Source organism: Sparus aurata, chromosome 4 (genome assembly GCF_900880675.1).
Source record: "Sparus aurata chromosome 4, fSpaAur1.1, whole genome shotgun sequence".
NCBI lineage: Eukaryota > Metazoa > Chordata > Actinopteri > Spariformes > Sparidae > Sparus > Sparus aurata.
Genome location: NC_044190.1, coordinates 1,760,951 through 1,773,860, shown reverse-complemented (window position 1 = coordinate 1,773,860; position 12,910 = coordinate 1,760,951).

Sequence of the window (12,910 nt, the reverse complement as noted above, 5' to 3'; positions counted from 1 at the left end):
GGTGAAGAGAGGGGCTGAACTGTCAACTGATCACCACCTGGTGGTGAGTCAGATCCGCTGGCAGGGGAGGAAGCCGGACAGACCTGGCAGACCCAAACGTATTGTGAGGGTCTGCTGGGAATGTCTGGCGGAACCTTCTGTCAGGGAGATCTTTAACTCCCACCTCCGGGATAGCTCCGGAGGTGCCTGTCGCGGCGGCAATCCCCGAACCCGGTGGTGGACCCCGGAAGTAAGGGATGCTGTCAAGCTGGAGAAGGAGTCCTATCGAGCCTGGTTGGCCCGGGGGACTCCTGAGGCAGCTGACGGGTACCGGCAGGCCAAGTGTGCGGCAGCACGGGCAGTCGCAGCAGCAAAAACTCTGGGAAAAGTTCAGGGAGGCCATGGAGGAGGACTACCGGTCGGCCTTAAAGAAATTCTGGCAAACCATCCGGCGCCTCAGGAGAGGGAAGCAGTCCTCCACCAACACAGTCTTGTTCACGAGTGAGGGAACGCCTTGGGATCCTCCCGGAAGAGCTGGAGGCTCAGGCAGCTGCCCCCGCGACCAGGCCCTGGATAAGCGGACGAAAATGGATGGATGGATGGATGTGTTCTAATAGGATCAGAGCTATTTGAACATTTTCTGTCTTTAAATAGTATATAAGTATTTTCTTGCGTTTAATAGGACCATGAATTCCATGGACGTTCCAGGAGCACAGTCTAATTGTCGTGTTGTCAACCATAATCCCAATCCGCAGATATGATTAATCTGTCCGAAACCCCTGATAGTATGTCAAGACTCTTACAAAAATGTCCTGTGGTAAAATACCATTAAAAAAATGCAACTTCTGTGGTACTGGTACCTCATGTTCCTGTAGTAGATTCCTGTGGTACTCGAGGGGTTCCTGTGGTATTTTGGGACATTTACCACAGGATTGTACCTCAGGCACTGCGGTACTATACTATACATTCTGTAGTACTTTACCACATATTCTGTGGTACTTTCCTATACATTCTGTGGTACTTTACCGTACATTCTGTGGTACTATACCATACATTCTGTAGTACTTTACCACACATTCTGCGGTACTATACTGTACATTCTGTGGTACTTTACCATTCATTGGTTGTGAATGCAGAAGGCATTCACAACATATGTTCTTCGCCTTCAAAAATTCTTTATTTTTATTATTATTATATCTTCCGGGTCAGAAATTTCAGACCTTAACTCCTTCCACATTTTTCAACGGATTCACTCCATTCAAACACAGAATATTCATCTCAATTGGGAATCAACCGCGTCTATTTTTCTAATTGATATCATTCATAATTTCAGAAATATTAGACGTTTTTCGGCCTTTTTTTCCCATTCAAGCAGATGACGGAATCTTCAAAAATCTTCAATTTTCACACTTTTTCATGCATTTTCAAAGCTAATCTAATCATTCATACGTCCACATTAAAACTCCATTCAAACTGTTAAACATTCACAAAGATTAGGACTTTCTCCCCTGAATTCAGCTTTGTCACAGCATTCATACTTTTTTCACAGTCGCACTTCAAACATTGGAAACTTTTCAGCCACTTTGAGATTTTTGCATTGGTGTGTATGGGGTGGAATGCTCACAGCCAGAGTGCAGGGGCCAACTGACAGAGTGATCAGGAGCTGCAATTTATTCAGAAAATCTCGTCTTCAACTCGCCACCATTTCCACAATGTTCACTCCAGCAGAAAATAAAAACACCAGCTTGTAGGTACACTCGTGCTGGTGCCTACAGTCGATCTCTGGAGGCAATCGGACAAAAACTTTTGGCTCGGTGGGCATTTCACTGACAGGAACACCGACCAACTGCTGCATAGAGTCCCATTAAAATGAGAGGAAAAATTATCTGGATTCCGACAAACACATTCACTTTTCTAAACTGCTCAACAAGACACATTTCTGACCACAGACACACAAAAACCTCACAGAATGCTCAAAAGACTCTCATAGTTTCGACCATATCATTATTTTAGTGATAGCAGTTACTGTTTTGCAGAGAGAAGTATGATAATGTGAGGTGAGCCTCAGCTGAAATCACTGTTATATCAGCTCTCACAGTCCGTTACCAGGACCAACCCGGTTACCATCACCGTGGCAACCGAGATCAACTGAGCCAACACAGGGAGACAGATTTATCAATGAGTCAGTTTGATAGACACACACACACACACACACACACACACACACACAAATGCAGTCAGATATGCATGTTTCAGCATGCACACATGTACACACACACACACACACACCTACACACACATATAAAGCCATGCTTTAACACACACTCACATGCACACAAACACACAGGCACACACACACACACACACACACATATAAAGCCATGCTTAAGCACACACACACATATAAAGCTAATCACACACTCACAGGCACACAAACACACACACACATGGTATATTTCCCAACATTTAAACTATATTTAATGATTATCTTTTTTAATTCATTCAAGCCAGGAACTCCATTCAAATAATTAAATGTCTTAATCATCGATATATTGAGATTTATTGAATTTCTCAGTCAGATTCAGAGTATTTGATACATTCTCGACGTAACATCTCTTCATACTCCATCTGCTGCTTTTTAACACAAATTTAAGCTAGCATTGCAGTCTGTCTCAAACCTTATATTCTATTCTTAATGCTTCATTCTCACCAAACTATTAGGAAGCTTCATTGTCTTCAGATGAGACTTTAGATGAATTAAAGCAACCACTTCAGTTTGGCCTTAGTTTTTCAACCAATTCTACATTATTTTCAACCCAGGAACTGTGTTTTAATTTATTTAAATATTCCCAATCATCGACACATCGAGATTTATTGAGTTTCTCAGTCTGATTCAGAGTCTTTGACTCATTCGTACTGTAACATCTCTTCGAACTCTACATATTTTAAGGCTTCATTCTCACCCAACTATTGCAAAGTTCATTCTCTTCAGACGAGACTTCAGATGAATTAAAGCTACCAATTCAGTTTGGCTTTAGTTTTTTAACAAATTCTACATTCTTTCACAGTTTAAAGATATTGGGGACAATATTCAAAGTTTTCACAGCCAGCAATCCGCATTTGGCTTCAGCTGGTCAACAGGGAGCATTCACAACCGCAAGTTCTTCAGAACTTGCCTTTTCTAGTTCTGTGGTACTATACCATACATTCTGTGGTACTATACCATACATTCTGTGGTACTTTACCACACATTCTGTGGTACTATACCATACATTCTGTAGTACTTTACCACACATTCTGTATACTGTATTACACATCCTGTGATACTATACTGTATCATTTACTATACTATACACAACTACAACAAATCTAAACACAACCTTTAATTTTTTTTTTTTAATTAATAAAAAGAAAAGGACACCATATTCTCAGAGGACATATTTTATTTAAATCTTAAAATATGCAGTATGAGATACAAAGAATAAAACATGCATCATTAGTGGATTTAGGAACAATGAAAATAAACCAATGTTTATAAATTATATTTAACAGAGACCACCAGAATAAAATGGAGGGGATACTGAACTTACATTCTCTGCTGACCAAACATAAAAAAAACAACACTTTTTTTAGAGTACTTTATTTTCCTTTTTAACAGTTCATTCAAAATATTGTTCCTTACTGCTTCTTGAAGGATATGCAGAGGTGTGCAACGAAACTGGGCTGCTGCTATTGCTGAAAAAGAGGAAAGACAAAATTACTTAGAAAATACCTCATAACTTCAAACTGTAACGTTAATCCTTTGGCTGGTCATAACATGCAGTAAATCTTAATGGGCAGCAAATACATTTTTTTTTTTTTTATTTATACTTATTCCGTCTGACAACAGACAGAGACGTGTAAAAAAGAATATCTTCATTGACACTAACAGCAATTGCCTTTGCAGGGGAGACGGTCGTCACAGCCGGCGGGGGGGGGACGGACGGGGGACGGACGCTCGTCACCGGGTAGGGTGGGGGGGTTTTTTGTACGAGAAGACTGCGGCAGCCCACAAACACCCGCTATAAAGCAGCTAACATTGAAAATGAGTATGGCGCAGAGCTAGCAGTATAGCGGCGAAGCGCAGCTGTTCCACCGTCTGGGGAAAACCCTGGTTAAATTTGCGCTAGAAATGTAGCGATGCTAACGCTAATTCAAGTGTTCATTTGCTAACCTTAAATTAGCGCTGGCAACTTATGCTAGCAATGCAGCGATGCTAACGCTATTTAAAATGTTCCTTAACGCTGAATTAGCGCTAGCTAAATGAATTTAAGAGTAAGCGGTATGGCTTCATTGGCTTATTCATTCTGCACAGCATTTACCTAATGTTAGCTATGACCACACACATTAGCCAATTTAGCTAATCCATCTGTGATTAGAAGAAGGCTAAATTGCATATTAAAACCAATGAACTTGACATCACCTAGATTTATTAAGTCAATACTTACCTTTGCCAGTGTCCAGCTGTGTCTTGTTTGTCGTGGTATTGGTACATTTATGTCAGAAAGGTATGCTTTATCGGCCTCTTACAATAGCGATTTTGTCCATGATGCAGCCATTTTATGAGGCGTTGGTATAGGATCATTAACCGCTGGTTAAAGTTTTTTTTGTTTGTTTTTTTTTTTTAAATCTTCATTGACAACCGAGGAACATTACAATCATGAGGCCGGACCAAAAGAGATTTAATGAAACAAAGAAGTGTCATGAAGCAAAAAACTAATCAGGAGAAATAATAATAATAAATAATAATAGAACATTTAAAAATAAAAGAAAACAAAATACATATGGTCACGCAGAGAATACGAAGTACATAAAGTCTGTACATTCACTGATGATAATAATAATAATTTAAAAAATCGTAGTTATTAGATAGATAATAAGACTATACATTCATCAGGCTGTCATAATATTGACGAAATTGTATTTTTTTTTGTCTTTTACAATTCTGAGAGACTTCAGGAGATAGTTGAATTAAAGTAGAAACACCTTAAACTTCTGCTTAGCTTTGGGAAATCTGTGTTTGTGTATAAAGAACTTAAAAGAGAGGATGAAGAAATTGGTTACAAATTCAACAGATTTATTACAATGAGTAAAATAACATAGAACATTTTTTGGTGAATAGGTATGAGACACTAAGAAAGTTATATTATGATTTCAAGTCCATCCAAAAGTCATGCACAACATCTGTCAGTTAGTAGTCCTTTCTACAGAGCCCCGGAGGTGACGTGGATGTGTTTTTTTGTTTTTGAAGCGTGTGAGAGTCAACTTTCACATGCACTTACATGCACTTGCATCCATTGTTATTATGATGTTTTTTTTGTATTTCCCACGTTTTTGTTGGTATATGTTAAATTACATAATACTGACCCTGCCAAAATGACAGGGTACTTTAAAAATGTTGACACAGCACATTAAGGGTCTATGTAAATAGCTTTTATTTGTATTATACTGTGTAGAATAAACGATATATGGAAAAAAACATTAACACTGCTGCTCAGTATATTGATTGGATCAATACATGGTGATAACAGGGTCTGCTACGACACCTTAAAATGCAGTATGTGGTAAATCTGTGGTACAGTACCACAGGGCATTCTATTGTGTGGTATATATATGGTACAGTACCACAGGGCATTGTATCATGTGGTACAGTACCACAGGTTCTGTGGTACATAACCAGAGAATTTGCCCTTCCTATGGTACATTAAGGTCGTACCACAGGAATATTACAGGAACATTTTCCAGTACCACAGGACATTTTACCTTCTGACCAAACAAACATTAAGACATAAAAACAATAAAAACAGTGTGAAGAAGAACAAGACCCCGTGCCACTCACCCTCTACACCCCAAACGCCTCCCCAAAGCGTCTACTACACCTCACCCTGTGCATCCAAACTGCACTAAACCAGTGCTCCAAACTTAACAGTATATAGCACCAAACGTCCAGAGAAAAAAGGAAAAAAAAAAAAAGAAAAAACTTATCATAGACATTATCTGTATGTACACAGATTCAAATTGAACCAGAAAAATTGCATTTCCTGCGAAAATACAGTGTGAATGCTGAAGGCTGAAGCGAAATCTGCTGAACATACTGCCGAAAATGCATAAAACTATAGGCTGAATGGTCGGGAATGTGCAGAAAAAGCAGAATTTTCCAATAGCTGGTAAGGCAGAAAGGCTTAAAAGCAATAGGTTTGATGGGCTAACAAAGTTCAACATTTTGATAGCTGAACAGTTTCTCTAGCTGAATATGAAGTTGAATTTTTAAAAGGAGTTGAAAAGGCAGAAAGATGAATATCTAAAAAGGCTAAAAAGCTGAATAAAGGCTGAAAAGGCTAAAAAGCTGTAGAGAAAGAGGGATGAAAGAGCTTGAAGAGGTGAAAAGAGGTTGAAATGGAGAAAAGTCAAAGGCACAAAAGCTTAAAATGGCTGCACACATGGTGGAGCAGGAGCACAGCCAAAGATTAAAATGTCCCCATTAGAATGAATGGGAAAATGCCTACCAAACCCCTGCAATTTTTGAAAAAACTGTAGCGGTTATCACCAAAATATTTACATATTATAAAGTTGGAATTGTGTCTGTAGCTAAAAAGAAAAATGACAATTTTAAAAAGCTGAAAAGGCAGAAAAGCTTAGGAGGGCTAAAAGAGTTCATGAAGTTTAACATTTTCATAGCTGAACATGAAGCGAAATGTTTAAAGGAGTTGAAAAGGCAGAAAGAAGAATATTTTAAAAAGCTGACAGGGCAGAAAAACTAAAGGGGGCTACAAGAGTTGAAAAAGTTGAACATTTTAATTGCTGTACATGAAGTTGGATGTTTGAAGGAGCTGAAAATACAGAAAAATTAATGTCTGAAAAGGCTAAAAAGCTGTAGAGTAAGAAGGCGGAAAGATCTTAAAAGGATGAAAAAAGACTGAAAAGCCCAAAAAGTTGTAGAGTAAGAGGGCAGAAAGAGGTTAAAAAGGGGAAAGAAGGCTGAAAGGTGAGAAGTTAAAGGCAGAAAGAGCTTCAAATGGCTGCAGACATGCTGCAGCAGGAGCAGAAACAAAGACGAAAATGTCCCCGTAAGGAATGAATGGGAAAATGCCTCCCAAACTCCTGCGATTCTTGAGAAAACTGTAATAGTTATCACCAAAATCTTTACATGTTGAGTAACAGTAGACATTACTGAACGCACTCATGTCATTTATATTTCTGGAGAGTGCATAATAGGGGCACAGCAGCGAGAGACAAGACAGGTACCGTCTGCGATCCTCCAGAAATTTTGGCTCAAAATTAACATTGCGACTTATGGGGAAGATTCAGGAGTGCTTGTCGCTCTCGGGCTTCTAAATCCAAAACCATAAGTCCTACAGCTGGAATGAGACCATCAGCTGAAACCCAACAAGATTTCCTACATTTATATGCCTATATTGTCTATGTCAAGTACAAGATTTGGGATCCAAATCAAGCGGAAACGAAAAAAAATATCCAGTTTTCGGAGCTGCTCCTCACTCTGGGGTGCGGCAGTTGATGATGTCATGCACTCTAGTTCACGCAATACACACCCATTATAAACTGCGACCATTTCAAAACATTTCAAAAAGCTGAATGTTTCCAAAAGTATAAAAGATAGAAAAGCCAAAAGTAACAGCAGTAATGTCCTTAAAAAGCTCAACATTTTGATATTTGAATGGTTTCAATTGTGCAAAGTTTGAAGGAGTTGAAAAGTGCTGAAAAACGTACAGAAGCAGGAATAACTAGAAATATTTGCATTTCCTACGAAAATACAGTGTGAATGCTGAAGACTGAAGCGAAATCTGCTGAACATACTGCCGAAAATGCATAAAAGTATGAGAATGTTGAAAAAAAAAGGCGAAAAGCTGAAGATTAAGAGGGAAGGAAGATGTTGAAATGGTGAAAGAAGGCAAAAAAGGTGAAAAGTTAAAGGCTGAGAAAGACCGAAAAAGGTTAAAAAGGTGAAAAAATATGAAAGGCTGTAGAGTAAGAGGGATGGGAAGAGGTTAAAATGGTAATAAATATGAAAAGCTGTAGAGTAAGAGGGCTGGAAGAGGTTAAAAAGGTTAACAAAGGATGAATTGCTGTAGAGTAAAAGGGCTGGAAGAGGTTAAAATGGTAATAAATATGAAAAGCTGAGTTTTGAAGAGGACTGGAAGAGGTTAAAAAGGTGAATAAAGGATGAAAAGCTGTATAGTAAGACGGCTGGAAGAGGTTAAAAAGGTGAATAAAGGATGAAAAGTTGTATAGTAAGAGGGATGGAAGAGTTTAAAAAGGTGAAAACATGAAATGCTGTAGAGTAAGAGGGCTAAAAGGGCTTAAAAAGGTGAATAAAAGCTGAAAAGGATATAAAGCTGTGGAGAAAGATGGAGGAAAGAGTTTGAAGAGATGAAAAAAGATTGAAAAGGAGAAAAGCTTAGAGGACTAAAAGAGTTCATAAAGTTGAACATTTTCATAGCTGAACATGAAGCGGAATGTTTGAAGGAGTTGAAAAGGCAGGAAGACGAATATTTTAAAAAGCTGACAGGGCAGAAAAACTTAAGGGGGCTAAAAGAGTTGAAAAAGTTGAACATTTTAATTGCTGAATATGAAGTTGAATGTTTGAAGGAGCTGAAAATACAGAAAAATTAATGTCTGAAAAGGCTGAAAAGCTGTAGAGTAAGAAGGCGGAATGAGTTTAAAAAGGTGAAAAAAGACTGAAAAGGCCAAAAAGTTGTAGAGTAAGAGGGCAGAAAGAGGTTAAATAGGTGAAAAAAGACTGACAAGTGAGAAGTTAAAGGCAGAAAGAGCTTCAAATGGCTGCAGACATGCTGCAGCAGGAGCGGAGACACAGACGAAAATGTCCCCATAAGGAATGAATGGGAAAGTGCCTCCCAAACTCCTGCGATTCTTGAGAAAACTGTTATAGTTATCGCCAAAACATGCTATATGTTGAGTTACAGGAGACATTGCTGAATGCACCCATGTTATTTTTATTTCTGTAGAGTGCATAATGAGGGCACAGGAGAGAGAGACAAAACATGTACCGTCTGCGATCCTCCAGAAATTTGGGCTCAAAATTAACATTGCGGCTTATGGGGAACTTTCAGGAGTGCATGTCGCTCCCGGGCATCTAAATCCAAAACTGTAAGTCCTACAGCTGAAATGAGACCATCAGCTGAAACCCAACAAGGTTTCCTACATTTATATGCCTATATTGTCTATGTCAAGTACAAGATTTGGGATCCAAATCAAGCTTAAGCAAAAAAAATCCTGTTTTCTGAGCTGCTCCTCACTCTTGGGTGCGGCAGTTGATGATGTCATGCACTCTAGCTGACGCAATACACACCCATTATAAACTCAGAAGACGGGCTTAAAATCCTTAAAACTAAAACTGCGACCATTTCAAAACCGCACAAGATTTTTAGAAACTGAATACTCTTGCTCAACGTATGAGGAACAAGAAGAGGCTGAAAGTCAATGAGTTTTGAAGAAACTGAATGGTGTCTCTTGCTCAACGTATGAGGAACAAGAAGAGGCTGAAAGTCGATGAGTTTTGAAGAGGATTTGAAGCTCTCCCATCTGCTGCAATGTTAATTTTTTTTTTGAAAAAGCTGAATTGCTGAAAAAGTTGAAAAGTTGAAAAGCTGAAAAGTAGAAGGCTGAAAGAGCTTAAAAAGCTGAACATTTTAATAGTTGAATGGTTTAAATAGCTGAAGGTATGCTGAAGTTATAGAAGGATGAAATTTGAAAAAATCCCCATAAGGATGAATGGGAAAAATTTTGCATTAAAAGCTTAATATTTCCAAAAGTATAATAGTAAGAAAAGTCCTTAAAAAGCTGAACATTTTGATACTTGAATGTTTTCAATCGGACAAAGTTTGAAGGAGTTGAAAAAGTCCAAAAAACGTACGGAAGAAGAATAATAACTAGACAATTCCCCGCCGGGAAATCGCGAGAGTGGGCTGTGCGCTTTGCCCCGTGAAGAAAAAGCAAACATGGCATCAGCAAAGTTTCCTCACCATCAAGCGGGAAAGGCCTTAAGGAACACACACATTAAGTTTTGTGGTCCTAGTTTCAGAAATGTGGTAATAGGAGCGAGTTAAAAAAGGCCGCAGTTTTGCAAATCCTCTTCCCGATTTACATTGGAGTGAATGGAGCAGTTGAGAGCTACTCTTGTCGGTTAGAGGCAGATCAATCCAAAACCATAAATCCTACCGATAAAGTAGACACATTGGGAGAAAGAAGACACGTGTGGCTAAAACTCTGGAAAATATCACTGTTTTTGAGCCTAATCTGTGGCCAGGATCATCACGGAAAGAGAAAATGTCTGAGCAAATTTTTGAAGTTCTCTCACTCTGTCAGTTGGCCCTCTCCACTCTGCTGCACGAACATTCCGCCATACACAATCATTGAAAACCCAGAATTTCTCCAAAATCACTCACCGTCATTCAAGGATCACAGTTCAAAAACTACACATCATAGGAAAAAAGTTCAAATACAATTTAAATACTCAGTACTTGTGCCTACATTTTAAAGCTGAAATGGTGTTTCTACGTGAACGTATGCCAGAGCAGGAGATGTTTGAAAAACGTTGCAGATTTGCGACTTTTTTGGCCTCCCCCCATTCATTCCTTATGGGAAACTTTATCGCACTTTTCGCGACTTATGTCGTGAAAAATCAACATTTCGTAAAGCTGAATAATAGCAACCCGAGTCCGATCGAGCCGCACATTGAATGAGCAAAAAAATAATCATTAAATGTAGTTTAAATGTTGGGAAATATACTGTGTGTGCGTTTGTGGGCATGTGAGTGCACGCTTAAGCATTGCTGTGTGTGTGTGTGTGTGTGTGTGTGTGTGTGTGTACATGTCTCTCTGTCTGTCTGTCTGTCTCATGTGTGTCTCCTGTCTGTCTGTCTGTCTGTCTGTCCGATGTGTGTCTCCTGTCTGTCTGTCTGTCTGTCTGATGTATGTCTCCTGTCTGTCTGTCTGTCTGTCTGTCACTCTCTCTCTTTGCCCAGCTGATTTCGGTTGCTAGGTGACAGTTGGCAGTGGCCGTAGCAACGGCCTGTGACGGAGTCAGTTGGCCCTCTCCACTTTGCTGCACGAACATTCCCCCATACACAATCATTGAAAACCCAGAATTTCTCCAAAATCACTCACCATCGTTCAAGGATCACAGTTCAAAAACTACACATCATAGGAAAAAAGTTCAAATACAACAAAAATACTCAAGACCTGTGCCTACATTTTAAAGCTGGAATGGTGTTTCTAGCTGAATGTTTGCCAGAGCAGGAGATGTTTGAAAAACGTTGCAGATTTGCGAGTTTTTTGACCTCGTCCCATTCATTCCTTATGGGAAATTTGTCGCAGTTTTTCGCGACGTACGTTGAAGACTGAAGCGAAATCTGCTGAACGTACTGCCAGAAATGCATAAAACTATAGGCTGAATGGTCGGGATTTTGCAGAAAAAGCAGAATTTTCCAAAAGCTGAAAAGGCAGAAAGGCTTAAAAGTAATAGGTTGAATGGGCTAACAAAGTTGAACATTTTGATAGCTGAACAGTTTCTCTAGCTGAACATGAAGTTGTATGTTTGAAGGAGTTGAAAAGGCAGAAACATGAATATCTAAAAACGCTAAAAGCTGTAGAGTAGAAGGGCTGGAAGAGGTTAAAAAGGTGAAAACATATGAAAAGCTGTAAAGTAAGAGGGCTGGGAGAGGTTAAAAAGGTGAATAAAGGATGACAAGCAGTAGAGTAAGAGGCTTGGAAGAGGTTAAAAAGGTGAAAAAAGGGTGAAAAGGTAAAAAGATGTAGAGTAAGAGGGTTGGAAGAGGTTAAAAAGGTGAAAAGAATATGAAAATCTGTAGATTAAGAGGGCTGGGAGAGGTTAAAAATGGAAATAAAGGATGAAAAGCTGTTGAGTAAGAGGCTTGGAAGAGGTTAAAAGGGTGAAAAGAATATGAAAATCTGTAGAGTAAGAGGGCTGGAAGAGGTTAAAAAGGTGATACCATATGAAAAGCTGTATAGTCAGAGGGCTGAAAGAGGTTAAAATGGTAATGAAATATGAAAAGCTGTGGAGTAAGAGGGCTGGAAGAGGGTAAAAAGGTGAAAACATATGAAAAGCTGTATAGTCAGAGGGCTGGAAGAGGTTAAAAAGGTGAAAACATATGAAAATCTGTAGATTAAGAGGGCTGGAAGAGGTTTAAAAGGTGAATAAAGGATGACAAGCAGTAGAGTAAGAGGCCTGGAAGAGGTTAGAAGGTGAAAACATATGAACAGCTGTAGAGTAAGAGGGCCGAATGAGCTTAAAAAGGTGAGAAAAGACTGCAAAGTCCAAAAAGTTGTAGAGTAAGAGGGCAGAAAGAGGTTAAAAAGGTGAAAAAAGGCTGAAAGTTGAGAAGTTAAAGGCAGAAAGAGGTTAAAATGGCTGCAGACATGCTGCAGCAGGAGCAGAAACACAGACGAAAATGTCCCCATAAGGAATGAATGGGAAAATGCCTCCCAAACTCCTGCGATTTTTGGGAAAACTGTAATAGACACGTGCTACATGTTGAGTAACAGGAGACATTGCTGAACGCACCCATGTTATTTTAATTTCTGTAGAGTGCATAATGAGGGCACAGGAGCGAGAGACAAAACATGTACCATCTGCGATCCTCCAGAAATTTTGGCTCAAAATTAACATTGCGGCTTATGGGGAACATTCAGGAGTGCTTGTCGCTCTCGGGCTTTTAAATCCAAAACCGTAAGTCCTACAGCTGAAATGAGAACATCAGCTGAAACCCAACAAGATTTCCTACATTTATATGCCTATATTGTCTGTGTCAAGTACAAGATATGGGATCCAAATCAAGCTGAAGATAATTTTTTTCTCGTTTATGGAACTGCTTCACACTCTGGGGTGCAGCAGT